The 24,214-nt window shown below is 31.4% G+C and overlaps 1 pseudogene; it reads right to left on the bottom strand.

Moving 5' to 3' along the window:
* Positions 1 to 14,333: 14,333 nt before the first annotated feature.
* Positions 14,334 to 14,489, bottom strand: LOC105853006 (5.8S ribosomal RNA; annotated as a pseudogene).
* Between the last annotated feature and the right edge of the window lie 9,725 nt (positions 14,490 to 24,214).

The following is a 24,214-nucleotide window of genomic DNA, read 5'->3' as shown; positions in this document are numbered from 1 at the left end:
TATTAATCCAATGACACAAACACACGTATTGGATGCACAAAATTGGTTAAAAACCCTAAATGGACTAGAATAAGTAGAAGGATGCCAAAAATTACCTAAATGTTAATCCAATGACACAAACGCACTTATTGGATTCACACGATTGGGTAAAAACCTTAAATGGATTAGAATAAGTCTAGGGAGGACGAAAATGATCTAAATGTTAAGCCAATGACTCAAACGCACTTTTTGGATGCACAAGATTGATTAAAACCCCTAAATGGACTAGAATAAGTCCAAGGCTGACGAAAATTACCTAAATGTTAACCCAATGACACAAATGCATTTATTGGATGTACAAGATTTGTTAAAAACCTTAAATGGATTAGAAAAAGCCTAAGGAGGACGAAAATGATCTAAATATTAATCTTAATCTCTCAATTAGTTAATACTATTGGGTAAAAATTTAAAACTTAAAAAAATTAAAAAAGAATACTCCCGCCTAAACAATGCTCAAACATTTCATCTTCTCAATTAATATGATTAAAAGACTAAAATACTACACAAACCTTTAATATTCTCAATTAGTCTTCTTTTACTAAAACAATTAAGCTCGACCTTTAACTTTCTTCATTATCTTTTTTTATAGATTCATTCACTTTTTTAATTTCTTAATTTGAATATTTAATATGTTAATTTTATATATTAATCTTTCTAAAATATTTATAATTTAACTGTTCATATTTCAAGATGAATTAATAATTTTAATAAAATATATATTTAAAAAAAATAGTAAATATACTTAATAAATTCAAAGAGTATTTATATTTAAGAATAAATATATTTCCTACAAAATATTCATATTTTAAAGGCAGAAGTATTAATTAATTAATCTTCAATTCAATTTTCTTTTTCTTCCTCTTCATTTTACGGTGACTTTTCTTCTTCTTTTTGATATTTACTTTTTTGTTTATAAGCTTCATTTTTATTATCCAGACAATACTAATCTTTATGTGCCTCTTTTGGTTCTCATCATCAATAAGCCTCTTTTCTTTCAATAACCTTTATGTTTATCTTCTTCCAAGAGAAGATGAAATCTTGCATACTTCCACTCTCAAAACTTTTCATTTTTTATTCTTTTATAATATGAAAATTAATTACGGGACAACATGTTAGATATATATATATATATATATATATATATATATATATATATTTATATATATATATATATATATATGTGTGTGTGTGTGTGTGTGTGTGTGTGTGTGTTTTTGTTTTTAGTGATGTTATTTGATTTTGTTTTACAACAACTTTTTATTTCTGTTTTTTATGTCTCACTGGTCCATTTTAACCTTGTTACATCGTTGATATTAGATCGGTTGTTATACATCTAATGTAATAAGCAAGACGGTGACAAATTTGTTATTCTGTTAAACTTCTTTAGATCTGTTCTAATTGAACAGTTCTAACATACACATTAAAAACTAACTACACAAAAAAAAATGGTCGCAAAATTTTTATTATAGTAAACTTTATTAGATTTGTTCTAATTGAACTGATCTAACATACATATTTAAATAAAATGCACACAAAAAAAGCAGTGGAAAATTTGTTATTATAGTAAACTTTATTAGAACAATTCTAATTGAACTCATCTAACATACATGTTTAAAAAAAACTGCAAAAAAAACACAGTGGCAAATTTTTTATTATTACAAATTTGTTAGATCTCTAACATATACATTAAAAAAAAGATGATGACAAATTTGTTATTATTACAAATTTTTCTAGATCTGTTATATTAGACCGATCTAACAAGTCGTTTATAAAAACAATATATCCCTAAGTTTACCGAAAAAAATTAGAAATCACGCACGAATGCAAACCCTTTTTTATGCTTCATCCTTCGTTCTTCTGCTAACCCAGTCACGAATTAATCAAGCGCGAATGCAAACCCATTTTTCATACTTCATCAATCGTTCCTCGCCGCGAATGCAAACCCAATCACAAATTAATTAGTCATGTTGCGTCAATTCAGTCTTCATCCATTCTTCATCATTCATCCTTCATCTAGTCACCAACTTACTCTTCATCATTCATCCTTCATCAGGTCACGAACCACACAATCACGGACACATGCCTTACCCCTTCAACACTTCAATGTTTTCATCCTTTAGTGAAAACACGAATCGAGCGAAATTCAGCTTTCAGTGGGAATCAGACGAACTTCAGCTTTTAGCCTTCATCGTCGACGACGAGTTGGTCCGGCACAACATTTTTCAACTTCAGCACCGACGACGAGTTTTCTTTGTCTTCATCTTCCATCTATCAAGGAGCATTTCCATGGAGAAGTGCCAATTTCTTTCACCATCGAGAAGTGTTTGTTGCTTTCTCCGATAATTTTATAATAATTCTTGCTTGTTACTCAACAAAATAAAAATATAACATTGTTAATTGTTCTTATTATTAATCTTTAATTGAATTTTATTTTAGTAATATTTAAAATAGTTTCAATGTAACCTTTAGCAAGAAGATTAGATTGTGTTGTGAGATGCGATTGAAGGGGAGTATTAAATTGTTTATGTAGTAATAGTTAATTAAACTCTTATTAATTACAGAAGTGGTGGAGAAATTTGAGAAGTGGTAATGCCTAAAAAACAATGAAAGTGATGGAGAAATTTGAGTAGTATTAGTTACCCCAATTTTCAACCATCTACCAAATATAGATATTTTAAAGGCAGAAGTATTAATTAATTAATCTCCAATTCAATTCTCTTCCTTTTCATTTTTAGGTGACTTTTGTTCTGCTTCTTTATTTTTACTTTTTTGTTTATAAGCTTCGTTTTTATTTTCTGGACAATACTAATCTCTATGTGTCTCTTTTTGTTCTCATCATTAATAACCCTCTTTTCTTTCAATAAACTTTATGTTTATCTTCTTCCAGAAGAAGGTGAAATATTGCGTACTTCCACTCTCCAAACTTTTTAATTTTTGTTCTTTTATAATTTAAAAGTTAAGTATTGGACAACATGTTAGATGTATATGTGTTTTTGTTCTTTTACAAAAACTTTCTATTTATGTTTTTTATGTCTCAATGGTGCATTTTAACCTTGTTAAATCTTCGATATTAGATCGGTTGTTATACATCTAATGTATTAAGCAAGACGGTGACAATTTATTTATTATATTAAACTTTGTTAGATTTGTTGTAATTAAACTATTATAACATACACATTATTGTAAACATACACATTAAACTTTGTTAGATTTGTTATAATTAAACTATTATAACATACACATTAAACTTTGTTAGATTTATTCTAATTAAACTATTATTGTAATAAACTTTATTAGATCTGTTCTAATTGAACTGATCTAACATACATATTTTAAAAAAAAACTGCACATAAAAAAAGCGGTGACAAATTTGTTATCATAGTAAACTTTATTATATGTGTTCTAATTGAAATGATCTAATATACATATTTTAAAAAAAACTGCTAAAAAAAAATAAAACACATTGGCAAATTTGTTATTATTACAAATTTGTTAGATCTCTAACATAAACATTAAAAAAAAGGTCGTGACAAATTTGTTATTATTACAAATTTTTCTAAATTTGTTATATTAGACAGGTCTAACAAGCCGATTGCAAAAAAAAAAAAAATCCTAAAGTATACCAAAAAAAAATTATAAATCACGCACGAACTCAAGACGGGTCAAAAAAGCCGATTGCAAAAAAAAAAAAAATCCTAAAGTATACCAAAAAAAAATTATAAATCACGCACGAACTCAATCTTCATCATTCATCCTTCATCCGATCACGAACCAAACTGTCACGAACACATGTCTTACCCCTTCGATGCTTCATCGTTTTCATCCTTCAACCTTTAACCTTCATCCTTCGGTGAAAACGTGAATCGAACAAAATTCAGCTTTCACTGGGAATTAGACGAACTTCAGCTTTCAGCCTTCATCGTCGACGACGAGTTGGTCCAGCACAACATTTTTCTACTACAACACCGACGACGAGTTTTCTTTGTTTCCCCCTTCCGTATATCAAGGAGCATTTTCGTGGAGAAGTGTCAATTTCTTTCACCATCGAGAAGTGTTTGTTGCTTTCTCCGATAATTTTATAATAATTTCTGCTTGTTACTCAACAATAAAAAATTATTTCATTGTTAATTGTTCTTATTATTAATCTTTAATTGAGTTTTATTTTATTAATATTTAAAATAATTTCAATGTAACATTTTACAAGAAGATTAGATTGTGTTGTGAGATGTGATTGAAGAGGAGTATTAAATTGTTGATGTAGTAATAGTTAATTAAACTCTTAATAATTAGAGAAGTGATGGAGAAATTTTAGAAGTGGTAATGCTTAAAAAACAATGAAAGTGATGGAGAAATTTGAGTAGTAGTAGTTACCCCAATTTTCAATTATCCTTTAAAACTGCATATTATGTGTTTGTGAGATTGTTTTTGTTAATAAAACTGATTCATCAATTCGTCTAGTGCTAAATTAATTTATTGTGTTGTTTCTATTATATGCAGTTTATTTTTTGTGTGACCTACTTTGTTGATTTTTATTTTGTTAATCTAGTAAAGATCTTTTCCAACAAAGTTTCATCTACCCGAACACAGTTGTTGATTAGTTTTTAGGTTGCATTTTTTTTTATTGTTCTTACATATTTTTGTTTTTTATTTTCTTGTATGCATTCATCAATAAGCCTAGGGTGGACGAAAATGACATAAATGTTAATCCAATGACACAAACGCACTTATTGGATGCACACGATTGGTTGAAAATCTTAATGGATTAGAATAAGCCTAGAGATGACGGAAATGACTTAAATATTATCAATGACATAAATGCACTTATTAGATGCACAAGATTTGTTCAAAACCCTAAATGGACTAGAATATGTCCAAGGTTGACAAAAATTACCTAAATATTAATCCAATGACACAAACACGTTTATTGGATGCACAAGATTGGTTAAAAAGAATAACCGTAGTGAGGATGAAAATGATCTAAACATTAATCTTACTATCTCAATTAGTTAATACTATTGTATAAAACTTTTATGAAAAAAAAAAAAAAACTCCTGCCTAATCAATGCCTAAATCTTTCATTTTGTCAATTAATATGTTTGAAACACTAAAACAATTTAGCTCGACCTTTAATCTTCTCAATTAATATTTTTTTACTAAAACAATTTAGCTCGACCTTTAACTTTCTTCATTATCTTTTTTTATATATTCTTTTTTATTTATTTCTTAATTAGAATATTTAATATGTTTATTTTATATATTAATCTTTCTAGAATATTTACAATTTAATATTTCATATTTCAAGATGAATTAATAATTTTAATAAAATATATATTTAAGAATAATAGTAAATATACTTAATAAATTCAAAGAGTATTAATATTGAAGAATAAATAGTTTTCTTACAAAATATTCATATTTTAAAGGCAGAGGTATTAATTAATTAATCTCAAATTCATTTCTCTTTCTCTTCCTCTTCATTTTACGGTGACTTTTATTCTTCTTTTTTATTTTTAATTTTTTGTTTATAAGGTTCATTTTTATTATCTAGACAATACTAATCTTTATGTGCCTCTTTTTGTTCTCATCATTAATAAACATATTTTTTTCAATAACCTTTATTTTTATCTTCTTCCAAGAGAAGATGAAATGTTGCATACTTCCACTCTCCAAATTTTTCCCTTTTTATTCTTTTGTAATTTGAAAGTTAATTATTGGACAACATGTTAGATATATATGTGTTTTTAGTGATGTTATTGGAGTTTGTTTTACAACAACTTTCTATTTCTGTTTTTTATGTCTCAATGGTGCATTTTAACCTTGTAACACCGTCATTATTAGATCAGTTGTTATACATCAAATAAGGTGACAAATTTGTTATTATGTTAAATTTTGTTAGATCTGTTCTAATTGAACTGTTCTAACATATACATTAAAAAATAAATACACAAAAAAAAAACGGTGGCAAATTTATTATTATAGTAAACTTTATTCGATCTGTTCTAATTGAACTAATCTAACATACATATTTAAAAAAAAAAAAAACTGCACACAAATAAAAAACGGTGCCAAATTTGTTATTAAAGTAAACTTTATTAGATCTGTTTTTATTAAACTGATCTCACATACATATTTGAATAAAAAAAACTGCAAAAAAACACAGTAGCAAATTTGTTATTATTACAAATTTATTTAGATCTCTAACATATACATTAAAAAAAAGGTGGTGGAAAATTAGTTATTATTACAAATATTGCTAGATCAGTTATATTAGACCAATGTAAGAAGCCGTTTACAAAAAAAAAATCCCTAAGTAAACCAAAAGAAATTAGAAATCACGCGCGAATCCAAACCCATTTTTCATCCTTCGTTCTTTGTTCTTCTGCTAAACCTGTCATGAATTAATCTAGCGCGAATGCAAACCCAGTCATGAATTAACTAGTCATGTTGCGTCAATTCAGTCTTCATCCATTCTTCATCATTCATCCTTCATCTGGTCACGAACTCAGTCCTCATCATTCAGCCTTCAACTCGTCACGAACCAAATAGTCACGAACACATGTCTTACACCTTCAACGCTTCCACGTTTTCATCATTCAACCTTTAACCAACATCCTTCAGTGATAACGCGAATCAAATGAACTTCAGCTTTCAGCGGAAAACAGACAAACTTCAGCTTTCAGCCTTCGTCGTTGACGACGAGTTAGTCCGGCACAACATTTTTCTACTTCAGCACCGACGCCGAGTTTTCTTTGTCTTCCTCTTCCATCTATCAAGGAGCATTTCCGTGGAGAAGTGTCAATTTCTTTCACCATCGAGAAGTGTTTGTTGCTTTCTCTGATAATTTTATAATAATTCTTGGTTGTTACTCAACAATATAAAATTATTTCATTGTTAACAATTCTTATTATTAATCTTTAATTGAATTTTATTTTAGTAATATTTAAAATAATTTCAATGTAACATTTAATAATAAGATTAGATTATGTTGTGAGATGTGATTGAAGGGGAGTATTAAAATGTTTATGTAGTAATAGTTAATTAAAGTCTTATTAATTATAGAAGTGGTAAAGAAATTTGAGATGTGGTAATGCCTCAAAAACAATGAAAGTGACGGGGAAGTTTGAGTAGCAGTAGTTACCCTAAATTTCAATCATCCTTTAAAACTGCATATTATGTGTTTATGAGATTGTCTTTGTTAATAAATCTGATTCATCAATCAGTCTAGTGCAAAATTAATTTATTGTGTTGTTTCTATTATATGAAGTTTATTTTTTGTGTGGCCTACTTTGTTGATTTTCATTTTGTTAATCTAGTAAAGATCTTTTCCAACAAAGTTTCATCTACCCGAACACACAGTTTTTTTTTTTGTTCTATGTTGGTTAGTTTGGGATTATTAATTAATTGTTTGTTAGTTTTTAAGTTGCATATTTTTTTTTATTGTTCTTACATATTTTTGTTTTTTATTTTCTTTTATGCATTCATCAATAAGCTTAGGGAGGACGAAGATAACCTAAATGTTAATTCAATGACACAAACACACTTATTGGATGCACACGATTGGTTAAATATCCTAAATGGACTAGAATAAGTCGAAGGATACCGAAAATAACCTAAATGTTAATCCAATGACACAAACGCACTTATTGGATGCACACGATTGTTTAAAAACTTAAATGGATTAGAATAAGCCTAGGGATGACAAAAATGGCCGAAATGTTATCCAATGATTCAAACGCACTTATAAGATGCACAAGATTTGTTAAAAACCCTAAATGGACAAGAATAAGTCTAAGGCTGCAAAAATTACCTGAATATTAATCCAATGACACAAACGCATTTATTGGATGCACAAAATTGGTTAAAAACCTTAAATGGATTAGAATAAGCCTAAGGAGGATGAAAATGATATAAATATTAATATTCATGTCTCAATTAGTTAATACTACTATGTAAAACTTTTATAAAAAAAAATCAAAAAAAAAAAAATACTCGTGCCTAAAAAATGCCCAAACCTTTCATCTTCCTAATTAATCTATTTAAAAGACTAAAATACTACACAAACCTTTAAGCAAGACAGTGACAAATTTGTTATTATGTTAAGCAAGACGGTGACAAATTTGTTATTATGTTAAACTTTGTTAGATCTGTTCTAACATACACATTAAAAAAAAAACTACACAAAAAAAAATGGTGGCAAATTTATTATTATAGTAAACTTTATGAGATCTGTTCTAATTGAACTGATCTAACATCCATAATTAAAAAAAAAAACTGTACACAAAAAAAAAAGAGGTGGCAAATTTGCTATTATAGTAAATTTATTAGATCTGTTCTAATTGAACTGATCTCACATACATATCCCTAATTAGTCATGTTGCTTTAATTCAGTCTTCATACATTCTTCATCATTCATCCTTCAGCTGGTCATGAACTCAGTCATCATCATTCATCCTTCATCCGATCACGAACCAAACAGTCACGAATACATGTCTTACCCCTTCAATGCTTCAATGTTTTCATCCTTCAACCTTTAACCTTCATCCTTTAGTGATAACGCGAATCCAACGAACTTCAGCATTCAGCGGGAATCAGACGAACTTTAACTTTCAACCTTCATCGTCGACGACGAGTTGGTCCGACACAACATTTTTCTACTCCAGCACCGACGACGAGTTTTCTTTGTCTTCCTCTACCATCTATCAAGGAGCATTTATGTGGAGAAGTGTCAATTGCTTTCATCATCGAGAAGTGTTTGTTGCTTTCTTCGATAATTTTATAATAATTCTTGCTTGTTACTCAACAATATAAAATTATTTCATTGTTAATTTTTCTTATTATTAATCTTTAATTGAATTTTATTTTAGAAATATTTAAAATATTTTTAATGTAACATTTAACAAGAAGATTAGATTGTGTGCTGAGATGTGACTGAATGGGAGTATTAAATTGTTTATGTAGTAATAGTTAATTAAAATTTTATTTATTACAGAAGTAATGGAGAAGTTTGAGAAGTGGTAATGCCTAAAAAACAATGAAAGTGATGGAGAAATTTGAGTAGTAGTAGTTACCCCAATTTTCATCCATCCTTTAAAATTGCATAGTATATGTCTTTGTGAGATTGTCTTTGTTAATAAAAATGATTCATCAATCAGTCTAATGCTAAATTTATTTATTGTGTTGTTTCTATTATATGTAGTTTATTTTTTGTATAGCCTAATTCGTTGATTTTAATTTTGTTAATCTAGTAAAGATCTTTTCCAACAAAGTTTCATCTACCCGAACACACTATTTTTTTTTGTTCTATGTTGGTTAGTTTGGGATTGTTAATTCGTTGTTGGTTAGTTTTTAAGTTGCATATTTTTTCATAGTTCTTACATATTTTTGTTTTTTATTTTCCTTTATGCATTCATCAATAAGCCTAGGAAGGACGAAAATGACCTAAATGTTAATCCAATGACACAAACGCACTTATTGGATGCACAAGATTGGTTAAAAATCTTAAATGGATTAGAATAAGTTGAAGGAGGACGAAAATGAACTAAATATTAATCTAATGACACAAACGCATGAATTAAATGCACAAAATTGGTTGAAAACCCTAAATGGACTTGAATAAGTCGAACCGAAAATAACCTAAATGTTAATCCAATGACACAAACGCACTTATTAGATGTTCACGATTGATTAAAAATCTAAAATGGATTAGAATAAGCCGAATGCTGACAAAAATGACCTTAAATGTCATCCAATGACACCAACACACTTATTAGATGCACAAGATTTGTTAAAAACCCTAAATGAACTAGAATAAGTCCAATGCTGATGAAAATTACCTAAATATTAATCCAATGACACAAACGAATTTATTGGATGCACAAGTTGTTAAAAAACCTTAAATGGATTACTAATGTGTAAAACTTTTATAAAAAAAATAATATATATATATATATATATATAAACTCCCGCTTAAACAATGTCCAATCATTTCATCTTCTCAATTAATCTGTTTAAAACACTAAAATACTACACAAACCTTTGATCTTCTCAATTAATCTTCTTTTACAAATAAAATTTAGCTCAACCTTTAACTTTCTTCATTATCTATTTTTATAGATTCTTTCTTTTTTTAATTTCTTAATTATAATATTTAATATGTTTATTTTATATATTAATCTTTCTAAAATATTTACAATTTGATTTTTCATATTTCAAGATGAATTATTAATTTTAATAAAATATATATTTAAAAATAATAGTAAATATACTTAATAAATTGAAAGAGTATTTATATTTAAGAATAAATATTTTTCATAAAAAATATCCATTTTCTTTCTCTTCCTCTTCATTTTACGGTGACTTTTATTCTTCTTTTTTATTTTTACTTTTTTGTTTATAAGCTTCATTTTTGTTATCTAGACAATACTAATCTCTATGTGCGTCTTTTTGTTCTCATCATCTATAATCCTCTTTTCTTTCAATATCCTTTATGTTTATCTTCTTCCAGGAGAAGATGAAATGTAATTTGAACTAATCTAACATACATACTTAAAAAAAAACTGCACACAAAAAAAAAGGTTGCAAATTTGTTATTATAGTAAACTTTATTGGATCTGTTCAAATTGAAATGATCTAACATTCATATGTAAAAAAAACCGGCAAAAAAAAAACGGTGGCAAATTTGTTATTATTACAAGTTTTGTTAGATCTTTAACATATTCATTATAAAAAGGTGGTGGAAAATTTGTTATTATTACAAGTTTTGCTAGGTGTATTATATTAGACCGATCTAACAAGGCGTTTGCAAAAAAAAAAAATTGTCCCTAAGTTAACCAAAAAAAATTAGAAATCATGCGCGAATACGAACCCATTTTTCATCTTTCGTCCATCGTTCCTCAACGCGATTGCAAACCCAGTCACAAATTAATTAGTCATGTTGCGTCAATTCAGTCTTCATCAATTCTCCATCATTCATCCTTTATCTGGTCACGAACTCAGTCTTCAAAATTCATCCTTCATCCGGTCACAAACCAAACAGTCACGAACCCATGTCTTACCCCTTCAATGCTTCAACGTTTTTATCCTTCAACCTTTAACCTCATCCTTTAGTGAAAATGCGAATCGAATGAATATCAGCTTTCAGCGGGAATCAGATGAACTTCAACTTTCAACATTCATCGTCGATGACGAGTTGGTCCGGTACACCATATTTATACTTCAACACCGACGGCGAGTTTTCTTTGTCATCCTCTTCAAGTAGCATTTTTGTGGAGAAGTGTCAATTTCTTTTACTATCGAGAAGTCTGTGTTGCTTACTTCGATAATTTTGTAATAATTCTTGCTTGTTACTCAACAATATAAAATTATTTCATTGTTAATTGTTCTTATTAATAATCTTTAATTGAATTTTATTTTAGTAATATTTAAAATAATTCGAATGTAACATTTAACAAAAAGATTAGATTGTGTTGTGAGATGTGATTGAAGGGGAGTATTAAATTGTTTATGTAGTAACAGTTAATTAAACTCTTGTTAATTATAGAAGTGTTGGAGAAATTTGAGAAGTGGTAATTCCTAAAAAACAATTAAAGTGATGGAGAAATTTGAGTAGTAGTAGTTACCCCAATTTTCAACGATCCTTTAAAACTGCATAGTGTATGTGTTTGTGAGATTGTCATTGTTAATAAAATTGATTCATCAATAAGTCTAGTGCTAAATTAATTTACTGTGTTGTTTCTATTATATGCAGTTTATTTTTTGTGTGGCCTAATTTGTTGATTTTCATTTTGTTAATCTAGTAAAGATATTTTCCAACAAAGTTTCATCTACCCGAACACACTGTTTTTTTGTTCTATGTTGGTTAGTTTGGGATTGTTAATTAGTTGTTGGTTCGTTTTTAAGTTGCATATTTTTTTTATAGTTCTTACATATTTTTGTTTTTGATTTTCTTTTATGCATTCATCAATAAGCCTAGGGAGGACAAAAATGACCTAATTGTTAATCCAATGATGCAAACGCACTTATTGGATGCACACGATTGGTTAAAAATCCTAAATGGATTAGAATAAGTTGAAGGAGGATGAAAATGACCTACACATTAATCTAATGATACAAACGCACGTATTGGATGCACAAAATTGGTTAAAAACCCTAAATGGACTAGAATAATTCGAAGGATACCGAAAATAACCTAAATGTCAATCAAATGATACAAATGCACTTATTGGATGCACACAATAGGTTAAAAATATTAAATGGATTAGAATAAACCTAGGGATGATGAAAATATCCTAAATGTTATCCAATGACACAAACACACTTATTGGATGCATAAGATTTGTTAAAAACCCTAAATGGACTAGAAGAAGTCCAAGGGTGACGAAAATTACCTAAATGTTAATCCAATGACACAAACGCATTTATTGGATGCACAAGATTGGTTAAAAACCTTAAATAAATTAGAATAAGTATATCGATGATGAAAATGATCTAAATATTAATCTTAATCTCTCAATTAATTAATACTACTGTGTAAAACTTTTATAAAAATAAATAAATAAATACCTCGGCCTAAACAGTGCCCAAACCTTTCATCTTCTCAATTAATCTGTTTAAAACACTAAAATACTACATATACCTTTAATTTTCTCAATTAATCTTTTTTTACCTAAACAATTTAGCTCGACCTTTAACTTTTTTCGTTATCTTTTTTTATATATTCTTTCTTTTTTTAATTTCTTAATTATAATATTTAATATGTTTATTTTATATATTAATCTTTGTAAAACATTTACAATTTAATTTTTCATATTTCAAGATGAATTAATAATTTTAATAAAATATATATTTAAAAATAATAGTAAATATACTTAATAAACTCAAAAAGTATTTATATTTAAGAATAAATATTTTCCTACAAAATATTCATATTATAAATGCAAAAGAATTAATTAATCTCCAATTGAATTATCTTTCTCTTTCTCTTCATTTAAAGGTGACTTTTGTTCTTCTTTTTTATTTTTACTTTTTTGTTTATAAGCTTCATTTTTATTATTTAGACAATGCTAATATCTATGTGCCTCTTTTTGTTCTGATCATTAATAAGCCTCTTTTCTTTCAATAACCTTTATGTTTATCTTCTTCCAAGAGAAGATGAAATGTTGCATACTTCCACTCTCCAAACGTTTCATTTCTTATTCTTTTGTAATTTGAAAGTTAATTATTGGACAACATGTTAGATATATATGTGTTTTTTGTGATGTTATTTGAGTTTGTTTTACAACAACTTTCTATTTCTGTTTTTGATGTCTCACTGGTGCATTTTAACCTTGTTACATCTTTGATATTAAATCGGTTGTTATACATCTAATGTAATAAGCAAGACGTTGAAAAATTTATTATTATGTTAAACTTTGTTAGATCAATTCTAATTGAACTGTTTTAACATACACATTAAAAACTAACTACACAAAAAAAAAAGGTGGCAAATTATTTATTTATAATAAAATTTATTAGATCTGTTCTAATTGAACTCATCTACCATACATATTTAAAAAATAAAATATAAACTGCACACCAAAAAAAGCTGTGACAATTTTGTTATTATAGTAAATTTTATTAGATCTGTTTTAGTTATTATAAAATCTCACTGTTTTATTTTTAGTCTTTATAAAAAATATCTTTAATTTTTAGTTATTTAAAAGTTTGTAGTAATATTTTTGGATCAATTTTTCTTAATATCATTTAAGATATTATAAAAAAATTTCGAACAAAAATTTAGAATTTTTTAACAAGTAAAAATTAAATCTGAATTTTTAAGGCCCAAAAGTTAATAAATTCATATTTAATTTATCGTTTGTTAAAAAAATTCGAATTTTAGTAAGGAAGCTGTTGAACATGTCCTTAACATTAAAGCAAAAAATTATTCAAAAATTAGAAAGATACACAATAGTTGATTTCAAATTAGAGACCTAAAATAAAAACGAAAAATTTTAAGGATTAAAAATAAAATACTTAAATTTTATAGAAACTAAAAACTCACACATAATACTTTAACTAATAATTTCAAGTAATAATCCATAATGGATGAGATTGGAAAAAAAATGGGTACAAAAGGCTAAAATTCAATAGGGCAGCGCATGATTGGTCTCGTGCGACACACAACCATCATCTATCATGGCACACCCTACCATAGTCTCAATTTTCAACCAACCATGAGACAAAAAAAGCTCCCACGAAGTCATCATTCACCCAGCACAACACCTACGAGTAGGAAATCGGCAATGGGCTTTGATATGTGACACCCAAGCAGACGTGCCCTCAACCTAATGGCATCAGGCGCAACTTGCGTTCAAAGACTTGATTGTTCACGGGATTCTAGAATTCACACCATGTAATGCTTTTCTCTATGTTCTTCATTGATGCAAAAGCCTAGATATCTGTTGCTGAGAGCCATTCTATATTTCATATGTCAAAACACAACCTGCACGAAAACCGTCTCTGGTTCCATGCAGGTGCGCACATAACAAAGTTTTAATTCCTTGACGCATTCAGCGTCAGAGTTTGAGTTTTGATGTATAGGAGAACACACTTGGGTGTCCCCCTCCGAACTAGAGATAGGCCGAGGTGTTCAACATCCCAAGCCAACCCTGTGTGTTCAAATTGATTCACGTGTTGGACTAAGGCATCGACAATGATCCTTCCGCAGGTTCACATACAAGAAACCTTGTTACGACTTCTCCTACCTCTAAATGATAAGGTTCAATGATCTTCTCACAACGTCGCGGGCAGCGAACCGCCTATGTCGTTGCAATTCAAACACTTCACCGGACCATTCAATCTGTAGGAGGGACGGGCGGTGTGTACAAAGGGCAGGGACGTAATCAACGCAAGCTGGTGACTCGCGCTTACTAGGAATTCCTCGTTGAAAACCAACAATTGCAATGATCTATCCCCATCACGATGAAATTTCAAATATTACCTGGGCCTGTCAGCCTAGGCTATAGACTCATTGAATACATCAACGTAACGGGCGTGCGGCCTAGAACATCTAAGGGCATCACACACCTGTTATTGCTTGAAACTTCTATGGCCTAAACGACCATATTCCCTATAAGAAGCTTGTCGTGGAAGGTTACCTCCACATTGCTATTTAGTAGGATGAGGTCTCATTCGTTAATGGAATTAACCAGAAAAATCGGTCCACCAACTATGAATGGCCATGCACCACCACTCATAGAATCAAGAAAGAGCTATCAGTCTGTCAATCTTTCCTATGTTTGGACCTGGTATGTTTCCTCGTGCTGAGTCAAATTAAGCCGCAAGCTCCACTCTTGGTGGTGTTCTTCCGTCAATTCCTTTAAGTTTCAGCCTTGCGACCATACTCCCCCCGGAGCCCAAAGAATTTGATTTCACATAAGGGGCCAACGGAGTCCTAAAAGAAACATCCGCTGATCCCTGGTCAGCATCGTTTATGGTTGAGACTAGGACGATATCTTATCGTCTTCGAGCCCCCAACTTTCACTCTTGATTAATGAAAATATTCTTGGCAAATACTTTCACAGTTGTTCGTCTTTAATAAATCCAATAATTTCACCTCTGATAATGAAATACGAATGCCCTCGACTATCTCTGTTAATCATTACTCCGATCCTGAAGGCCAACACAATAGGATCAAAATCATGTGTTGTTGTCCCATGCTAATGTATCCATAGCGTAGGCTTACTTTGAGCACTCTAATTTCTTCAAAGTAATAGCGCTGAAGGCACAACCTGACCAATTAAGACCAAGAGCACACCGCCGACAGAAGGGACGAGCCAACTGGTGCACACCAGAGGCCGACCGATCGACCCAACCCAAGGTCCAACTACGAGCTTTTTAACTGTAATAACTTAAATATACGCAATTGGAGTTGGAATTACTGCAGCTGCTGGCACCAGAATTGCCTTGCAATGGATCCTCATTAAGGGATTTAGGTTGTACTCATTCCAATTACCAGACTCAATGAGCCCGATATTGTTATTTATTGTCACTACCTCTCCGTGTTAGGATTGGGTAATTTGTGCACCTATTGCATTCCTTGGATGTGGTAGCCATTTCTCAGACTCCCTCTCCAGAATTGAACTCTAATTCTCCGTCACCACCATGGCAGGCCACTATCCTACCATTGAAAGTTGATAGGGAATAAATTTGAATGATGCGTCACCAGCACAAGGGTCGTGCGATTTGACGAGTTATCATGAATCATCAAAGCAACAAGAAGAGCTTGTTGTCGATCTTTTATCTAATAAATGCATCTCTTCCAAAAGTCGGGGTTTGTTGCATGTATTAGCTCTAGAATTACTACGGTTATCCGAGTAGTAGATACCATCAAACAAACTATAACTGATTTAAGGAGCCATTCACAGTTTCACAGTCTGAATTAGTTAATACTTACACATGCATGGCTTATTCTTTGAGACAAGCATATGACTACTCGCATGATCAACCAGGTATCATCCATTAATGACTATGCCAAATGCAAGATTTGCCCCCACGAAAGGCAATCAAAACATGCAAAACAATAGGCATAATTTAAGGCAACCATTATTTAGGGACAATGTGAAAAACACAAAAGTTCATCTCAAGCACCGCGTACGAAGATTCAGTCAATACATAGGCACCTTCCTAGACATACAAGTACATCTAGAAAGGGCTCATATGTAAAACATCAAACGCCACCACAAAACCGGCAGGGGGTAGATAAAGCCTAACAAGTCACACATATACCGTTTTAAAGGTAAGCAAAACAGGAACAACATACAAACACCAATAAGTTCCTTTATATCGTTGGATTAACATTTAGGTCATTTTCGTCATCCTTCGACTTATTCTAGTCCATTTAGAGTTTTTAACCAATCTTATGCATCCAATAAGTGTGTTTGTGTCATTGGTTTAACATTTAGGTTATTTTCGTCCTCTCTAGGCTTATTATAATACAGTTAGGATTTTTAACCAATCTTTCACATCCAATAAATGCGTTTGTGTCATTGGATTGACATTTAGGTCATTTTCGTCATCCTTTGACTTATTCTAGTCCATTTAAGGTTTTTAATCAATTTTGTGCATCCAATACGTGCATTTGTGTCATTGGATTAACATTTATGTTAATTTCGTCCTCCTTAGGCTTATTATAGTCCATTTAGGATTTTTAAGCAATCTTGTGCATCCAATACGTGCATTTGTGTCATTGTATTAACATTTATGTCATTTTTGTCCTCCCTAGACTTATTCTAGACCATTTAGGGTTTAGGTGTTGACAATAATTAAGACCTCAACATATTATATGAATCCATGAATTTTGTTTTGTATTTCATTTTGAGTGTTATATATATAAAGTTGTGCAAACTTTCTCTTTTCACCGGGTAATGGTAACATCTTATTCTGTGACAAGTGTCTCCTTGATTTCTTAAAGACGGTGGACCTTTTCCTCAACCAACATTTGAATCTATTTTCATCTCCGGAGAAGTGAGTGCGAACATGGCATTATAGACTCTTGTATTTTGTTGGAAGTTTTTTCTATCAATTGCTTGATCATCAAACAACAGATGATGAAGTAATGGAGGAGGTTGTTTAATTAAAGGTAGTTCAACTTTTCCATTACCCACAATATAGTTGAAATTTAGGATTTGTTGTATCCCTACATTTATCCTTCTTTTCTTGGTACCACATATATGATCCACAAGATGTACATTCCCATACAATTTAGACATATTTCATAGTAAGCTAAACAAAAGATCAAATTCTATTTTAGTATACAATTTAGACATATTTAATAGAACAATGATTGTTTAAATGTCTTAAAAATTACCTTGTGGTGTGAGTTCATTAGTTTCATCTTCTGCTTTATCTGATTCTGAATTTGGAAGAGCTGATTCTTCAGTATCACAATCAGATGGAGTTTCCCCATCTTCCATTTGAGAATCGTCATATCTATTCCTATTGTTGCCTGGTGCATTTCTTTTGTTACCATCCAAGGAGGATCTAGAAGTGAAAGACTGTTTTGAATGGTAGCTGAAAACTTATTAAACAATTTGATCCTACTTGGTAAGTGTTTTACACTCTTTTGATTGATTTGTTGAGTTTCTGAAAATTGTTGTTGAGATTGAATTTGTCTTCTACATTGTACACAGGCTTGAGCATGATGGTTTTGTTGATTTGGCGGATTACAAATTGCATCAGTAACATCAGCAAGAGGTGTGTGAATTGTAAGCGTTGTTTCTGTTCTTGAACATTGTTTTTGTGTCTTACTTGTTCCACCTTTATCTATATATTGACATTGTTTCATGTTGGTTGGAATAAAGCAATATCCTCCTTTTTTTTTAGCATTGGCAGCAATAGATACATCTCTGTTATCTCTTTCCATTTGCTTATACAAAATTCACTAAGAACAATAAGAAAAAATCTATTAGTTTCATATGCTTATTAAGTGGTTGTAGTGTTGAAACATGCTTAATTTCCTTAGAGATGTTTCTCAAATTTAATGAATTGTTAATGATTAAAGCAAGAAAAAAAAACAATGAGTTTATATTAGTACATAAGTGCAGTAGAAGTGTATGTCTCACCATTGGGAAGTTCAGATTCAATTGTCTTGAAACTTGTTACTCTTTTAGGATTTATTGTTCTATGTTTCAAGTTTATCTTGTTTTCTTTGAGTTGTAATTTAGTTGATCATAGTTTCATTGATCTTTGGTTCCATAAAAGTTAATAATAATAATAATAATAATATTAAATGAAAATTTATAGCTTAAAGGGAAGAAATTAATTAAGATATAATAGAGTGTGTGTAGCGAGAAAAGCATTCAATGGAGATATAACACATGTATTTTGTTAGCTTAATTAATGAAATGAATCAACAAAAATTGGACATTATCGGAGAATCATTTGTTGTGTATATGCAGAATTTGGACTGCAAAAATTGATCTTAAATGTTACCTCTTATACAATGTCTTTGTACTCAACACTGATGGCAATCATGGTGAAAGTGTTGATCCTCCAATCATTTTTGTTTAGTTGATAATTAATTGGCGTTCTATAATGTCGGTTGGTAGTTTGCTTGGGTATTGGGTTTTGTGTTTGAATAATGAACAATAACTATATGTTTAGTTAAAATTAATCAAGATTATATTTACTTGAAGTTTACAAAATGAAATAACTCATATGAAATTGGTAATATAATATTAAATGACAAATAAGCATTAATATTTTTTAATAGATGTTTACATAATTTGAAGAATTGATTATATTAATCGATAGTCATCCTTTTTGAACTCTTCTGAAAGTGTCGAAACTCTTTTCATTGGAAACTTTGTTGTCAGTGTATCAAAAATATATTATGATAGTTGTATGAAGTATATATATTCTGAAAGATAGGTCTTATATATTGTAGGTGTTTGTGTTATTACTAATTTGAAATTAGATAATTCTAGAACCATATTAGAATTTCCATGTAAGAATTTAAAAGTGCTTTAACTATAGAAAATTGTGGGAAGTATCTAGAAGTGGGTATTAATTAGGAATCTCCTAGAAATGCGTTTAGACTTTCTATTTGTACCTATAAATACCTTATTGTACTTGACATTAAGCATCAAGCAAATTGAGAGCTTTAGAAATACGTTCCTTCTAATAAAGTGGTATCTAAAGTTTGGTTGTGAGAGTTGAGAAATTGCGACTCATGATTACACTACTTTCCACTTTCCTCTTCTAAAAAAAGAGAATTATGAAAAATAGTGTCTTTGTATGAAAGCATTGCTTGGCTCTCAAGGTGTATGAGAGATTGTTGAAAAAGGCTATGATGAGCCACAAGATGAAGAGGGATTGTCTCAAGTTGAGAATGAGGTTTTGGCAAAGACAAGGAACAAGGATCAAGAAGCTCTTACTCTCATTCATCAATGTTTGGATGACTCTATATTTGAGAAGGTTGTCGATGCTACGAATTCAAAGGAAGCTTGGAAGATTTTGGAGAAATCACTCCAAGGCATTGACAAAGTGAAGGAGATAAGACTTCAATCTCTAAGGGGAGATTTCGAATATTTGAAAATGAAGGATTTCGAATGAATTTCAGATTATTGCTCAAGGGTGAAGACAATTGTGAATCAAATGAAGAGATATTGAGACAAGATAGAAGACGTTCGTGTTGCGGAGAAAATTCTTCGTTCCTTGACTCCTAAATTCGATTATGTGGTATGTGTTATTGATGAATCAAAAGATCTTGACTCAATGTCCATTGGGAAATTAGAAGGGTCATTGCAAGCTCAAAAAGAAAGAATGAAAAAAAGACAAGAGGAGCCATTAGAGAAAGTTCTCAAGATCAAAGCTTCGTTGAAGGATGATAGAAGATTCAATAGTCAAAATAAACATGGACGTGAACAAGGAAGAGGACATGGTCGTGGCCGAGGAGGAAGAGGAAGAGGTTTCAACCGTGACTCAGGCTACGAAGAAAGAAGTCACTCACCACCAAGAATTCGTGGAAGAGAAAGAGGTTATGACTATTATCAAAGTGAAATAAGGTATGACAAATCTAAAGTTGAATGTTATAACTGTCATGAATTTGAACATTTTTCTTGCGAATGTCGTAATGCTCCTAATCAAGAGGAAGAAGAGGCTAATATTGTTGACGAAGATGATGAGTCAACTTTGTTGCTAACACTCAAGGAAAAAAAAAAAGAGATGCTAATAGTTCATGGTACTTGGACAATGGTGCAAGTAACCATATCTGTGGATGCAAAGAGAAATTTGTGGAGCTTAATGAAAAGATGAATCAAAACGTTTCCTTTGGAGACTATTTAAAAGTGAAAATTGAAGGGAAATGAAGCTATTGATATTTGTATAGACAACAAGTCTGCACAAGCACTTGCAAAGAATCCAGTGTTTCATGATCGCAACCAGCAGATAGACGCAAGGTACCATTTCATTAGAGAATGCATTGCTAAGAAAAAAGTTGAGCTTAAGTATGTGAATGTCAATAGAATTGGGAGTTTCATAATCATTAATTGTGTAGATTTGATGATATTTGTAATTATGTAATTATTATTACAGTTAATTAGTTAGCCATTATAGTAAGACCCAAATCATTATGTAACAACATTATTTAAAGGAGAATTCTCCAATGGAAATGACACAGTTTATAAATCAGAAATTCTGAGTTTGACATGGTATCAAACTAGGTTGCGTTCCAAATCAGATTTCTCTGTTTTTTGCAATCAAATCTCGAGTTCCTCGATTTTTTTTCTTCTTGAAATCATAGTTCCTTGCCAACGTCAATAATAGTTTTCCTTGTTGTTTCTGCTCTATTTTTTTCTTGAAATCTTAGTTCTTCGCCGCCGACAATCATAATTTCGCTGTTGTTTTTACATTCCCGGTTTTCACGTCTCCTAAGTTCTCTTCATTGTTTCCCTCGATATCATGTTCACCGACAAGCTTGATACCTTTTTTGTGCGTCTTAATGGAAAAACTACTCTACATGAGCGTTTCAGCTCCAGATTTTTGTCAAAGGAAAAGAGCTTTGGGGTCATGTCAATGGAATCGATTCTACCCCTAAGAAGACGCAGAAGGATGCCTATGCTAAGTGGAAAGTCAAAGATGCACAAGTCATGGTATGGATCATAGGTTATGTTGATCCTAATATCGTTCTCAATCTCCGACCTTTCGCTACGGCAGCAAAGATGTGGGACTACTTGAAGAAAATATATAGCCAAGACAATGCTGCTCGGCGGTTCCAGCTTGAACATGAAATGACAATTTTTCAACAGGAAAGTCATTCCATTGTTGAGTTTTATTCTCATTTTATGAATCTCTAGGCTGAATACACTAACATTGTCTATAAAGATTTGTCAAGTGAAGGGGAAATCACTGTGCAAAAAGTTCACGAGATTACCAAACGCGATCAATTTTTGATGAAATTGAGATATGATTTTGAGGGACTAAGGTCCAATCTCATGAACCGAGCTACTGCTCCATCCTTGGATACTTGTCTCAATGAGCTGCTTCGTGAGGAATAACGTCTTCTCACTCAAACAACCATGGAACAGCAAAAGGTTGTTCCGCTCTGTAACACCCCGTTTTTCAAAGCGAGGGTGTATTTTTTTTTTTCAAAAGAAATTAAAATAAAACAGAGAAATAAACAAGGTAACACCTTTGGATAAGTAATTAAGTCATTATAATTTTCAAGCAGCGGAAAAAGTTCTCAATCCATGAATTCAAAATATTTACATAACAAAAGTAGTACAGTCTTTCAGTTTAAAAGTAAACGCAACCCAAAGGAAAGACATCCGTTCCCTCTGTGTCAACCTAGTCTGATCATTTTACAAAACAACTAAACACCCTGAGTGATCTCCACGCGCCCCGTGAGATCCTCCTAACGTAGCTGCAGTCAAGCGTTCCCATCTCCATTCCCGTCCGTAGGGTACGAACCGGTAGGATCGTCCTGGCTCTCATCTGAGGGCAAAGCCCAGATTTCCACAATAATTGTAAAGGGTCACCAACCGAAATTAACAGGTAACACATAACATTTAAGTTTTTAAATGCTCAAAATAACTTTTCAACTAAGCATGCACCTTAACAGGATTTTCCATATGCGAAAAGTTCATTTAATGCTTGCCAATTAAAAATGAAATCAAAATGAAGTTCTCAAATCATCAAGTAATACATAACTGACCAAAGCATTGATAAATCAATTGAACAATCAATTATCTAACTCAAAATAAGGACTTCTGCTGAGCCAATCGATTGCCAAATCGATTTGGTCAGTTCTGCTGAGTTTCTGCATGACCAAATCGATTTCTAAGTCGATTTTGTCAGTTCTGATGAGTCCATGTGTTGCCAAATCGATTTCCAAATCGATTTTGGCAGTTTTGCTGAGTTCCTGCCTCTCTGCCAATCGATTTCCAAATCGATTTCTTAAAAGATTTTGAAAGACATATTTATACAATCGATTGGCAAATCGATTAGGTCAAAATGGTGAACTTCCTGCAACTCATCCAATCGATTGGGAAATCGATTTCCCTGATCGTTTTTCCAAAAATTCATGCATTTACTCAAGTCATTCCTAATCAAGTTCACAACCTAACACTTAGCAATTCCTACGCGATTAAATGACAACGCAATCGCTACAACATCATGAGTTTCGAAGTAGTATTGCAATCAAACATGCTATCACCAAATTCCAAAACATAACACTTAACACTTATAACACAATTACTACAAAATCATGGGTTTCAAAATATTATTGCAATCAAACATGCTATCACCAAATTCCGAAACATAACACTTAACACTTATAACACAATTACTACACAGACAAAATGAACCAACAATTCACAATTTAACAGGGTGTAGTCTCTCACGGACAAACCCCTGTGCAGTCTCTCACGGACAAACACATGTGCAGTCTCTCACGGACAAACACATGTGCAGTCTCTCACGGACAAACACATGTGCAGTCTCTCACGGACAAACACATGTGCAGTCTCTCACGGACAAACACATGTGCAGTCTCTCACGGACAAACACATGTGCAGTCTCTCACGGACAAACACATGTGCAGTCTCTCACGGACAAACACATGTGCAGTCTCTCACGGACAAACACAATTCACCAAGAAACGTAAGTCGTAAACGTACTACCTATCACGGGTCCGTACTGTTTACCGAGGTGCCACCTATCACGGGTCTGCACAACTTACCAAACGTAAATCGTAAACGTACTGCCTATCACGGGCCCGTACCGCTTACCAAGGTGCCACCTATCGCGGGTCAGCACGATTTACCAAAATACACATAAGAAAACAAGACATTAAGAGATTCCCCATTCTTAATTCTCATTTAACTTAAACCAGGGCGTAGTCTCTCACGGACAAACCCCTGTGCAGTCTCTCACGGACAAATACAATCCACCAAGGAACATAAGTCGTAAACGTACTACCTATCACGGGTCCGTACTGTTTACCGAGGTGCCACCTATCACGGGTCTGCACAACTTACCAAACGTAAATCGTAAACGTACTGCCTATCACGGACCCGTATCGTTTACCATGGTGCCACCTATCGCGGGTCAGCACGATTTACCAAAATACACATAAGTAAACAATACATTAAGAGATTCCCCATTCTTAACGCCCAGTTAACTTAAACAATTTTCAAAA

This window comes from Cicer arietinum, chromosome 4 (genome assembly GCF_000331145.2).
Source record: "Cicer arietinum cultivar CDC Frontier isolate Library 1 chromosome 4, Cicar.CDCFrontier_v2.0, whole genome shotgun sequence".
Lineage (NCBI taxonomy): Eukaryota > Viridiplantae > Streptophyta > Magnoliopsida > Fabales > Fabaceae > Cicer > Cicer arietinum.
This window is presented reverse-complemented; position numbering and strand designations above follow the sequence as displayed.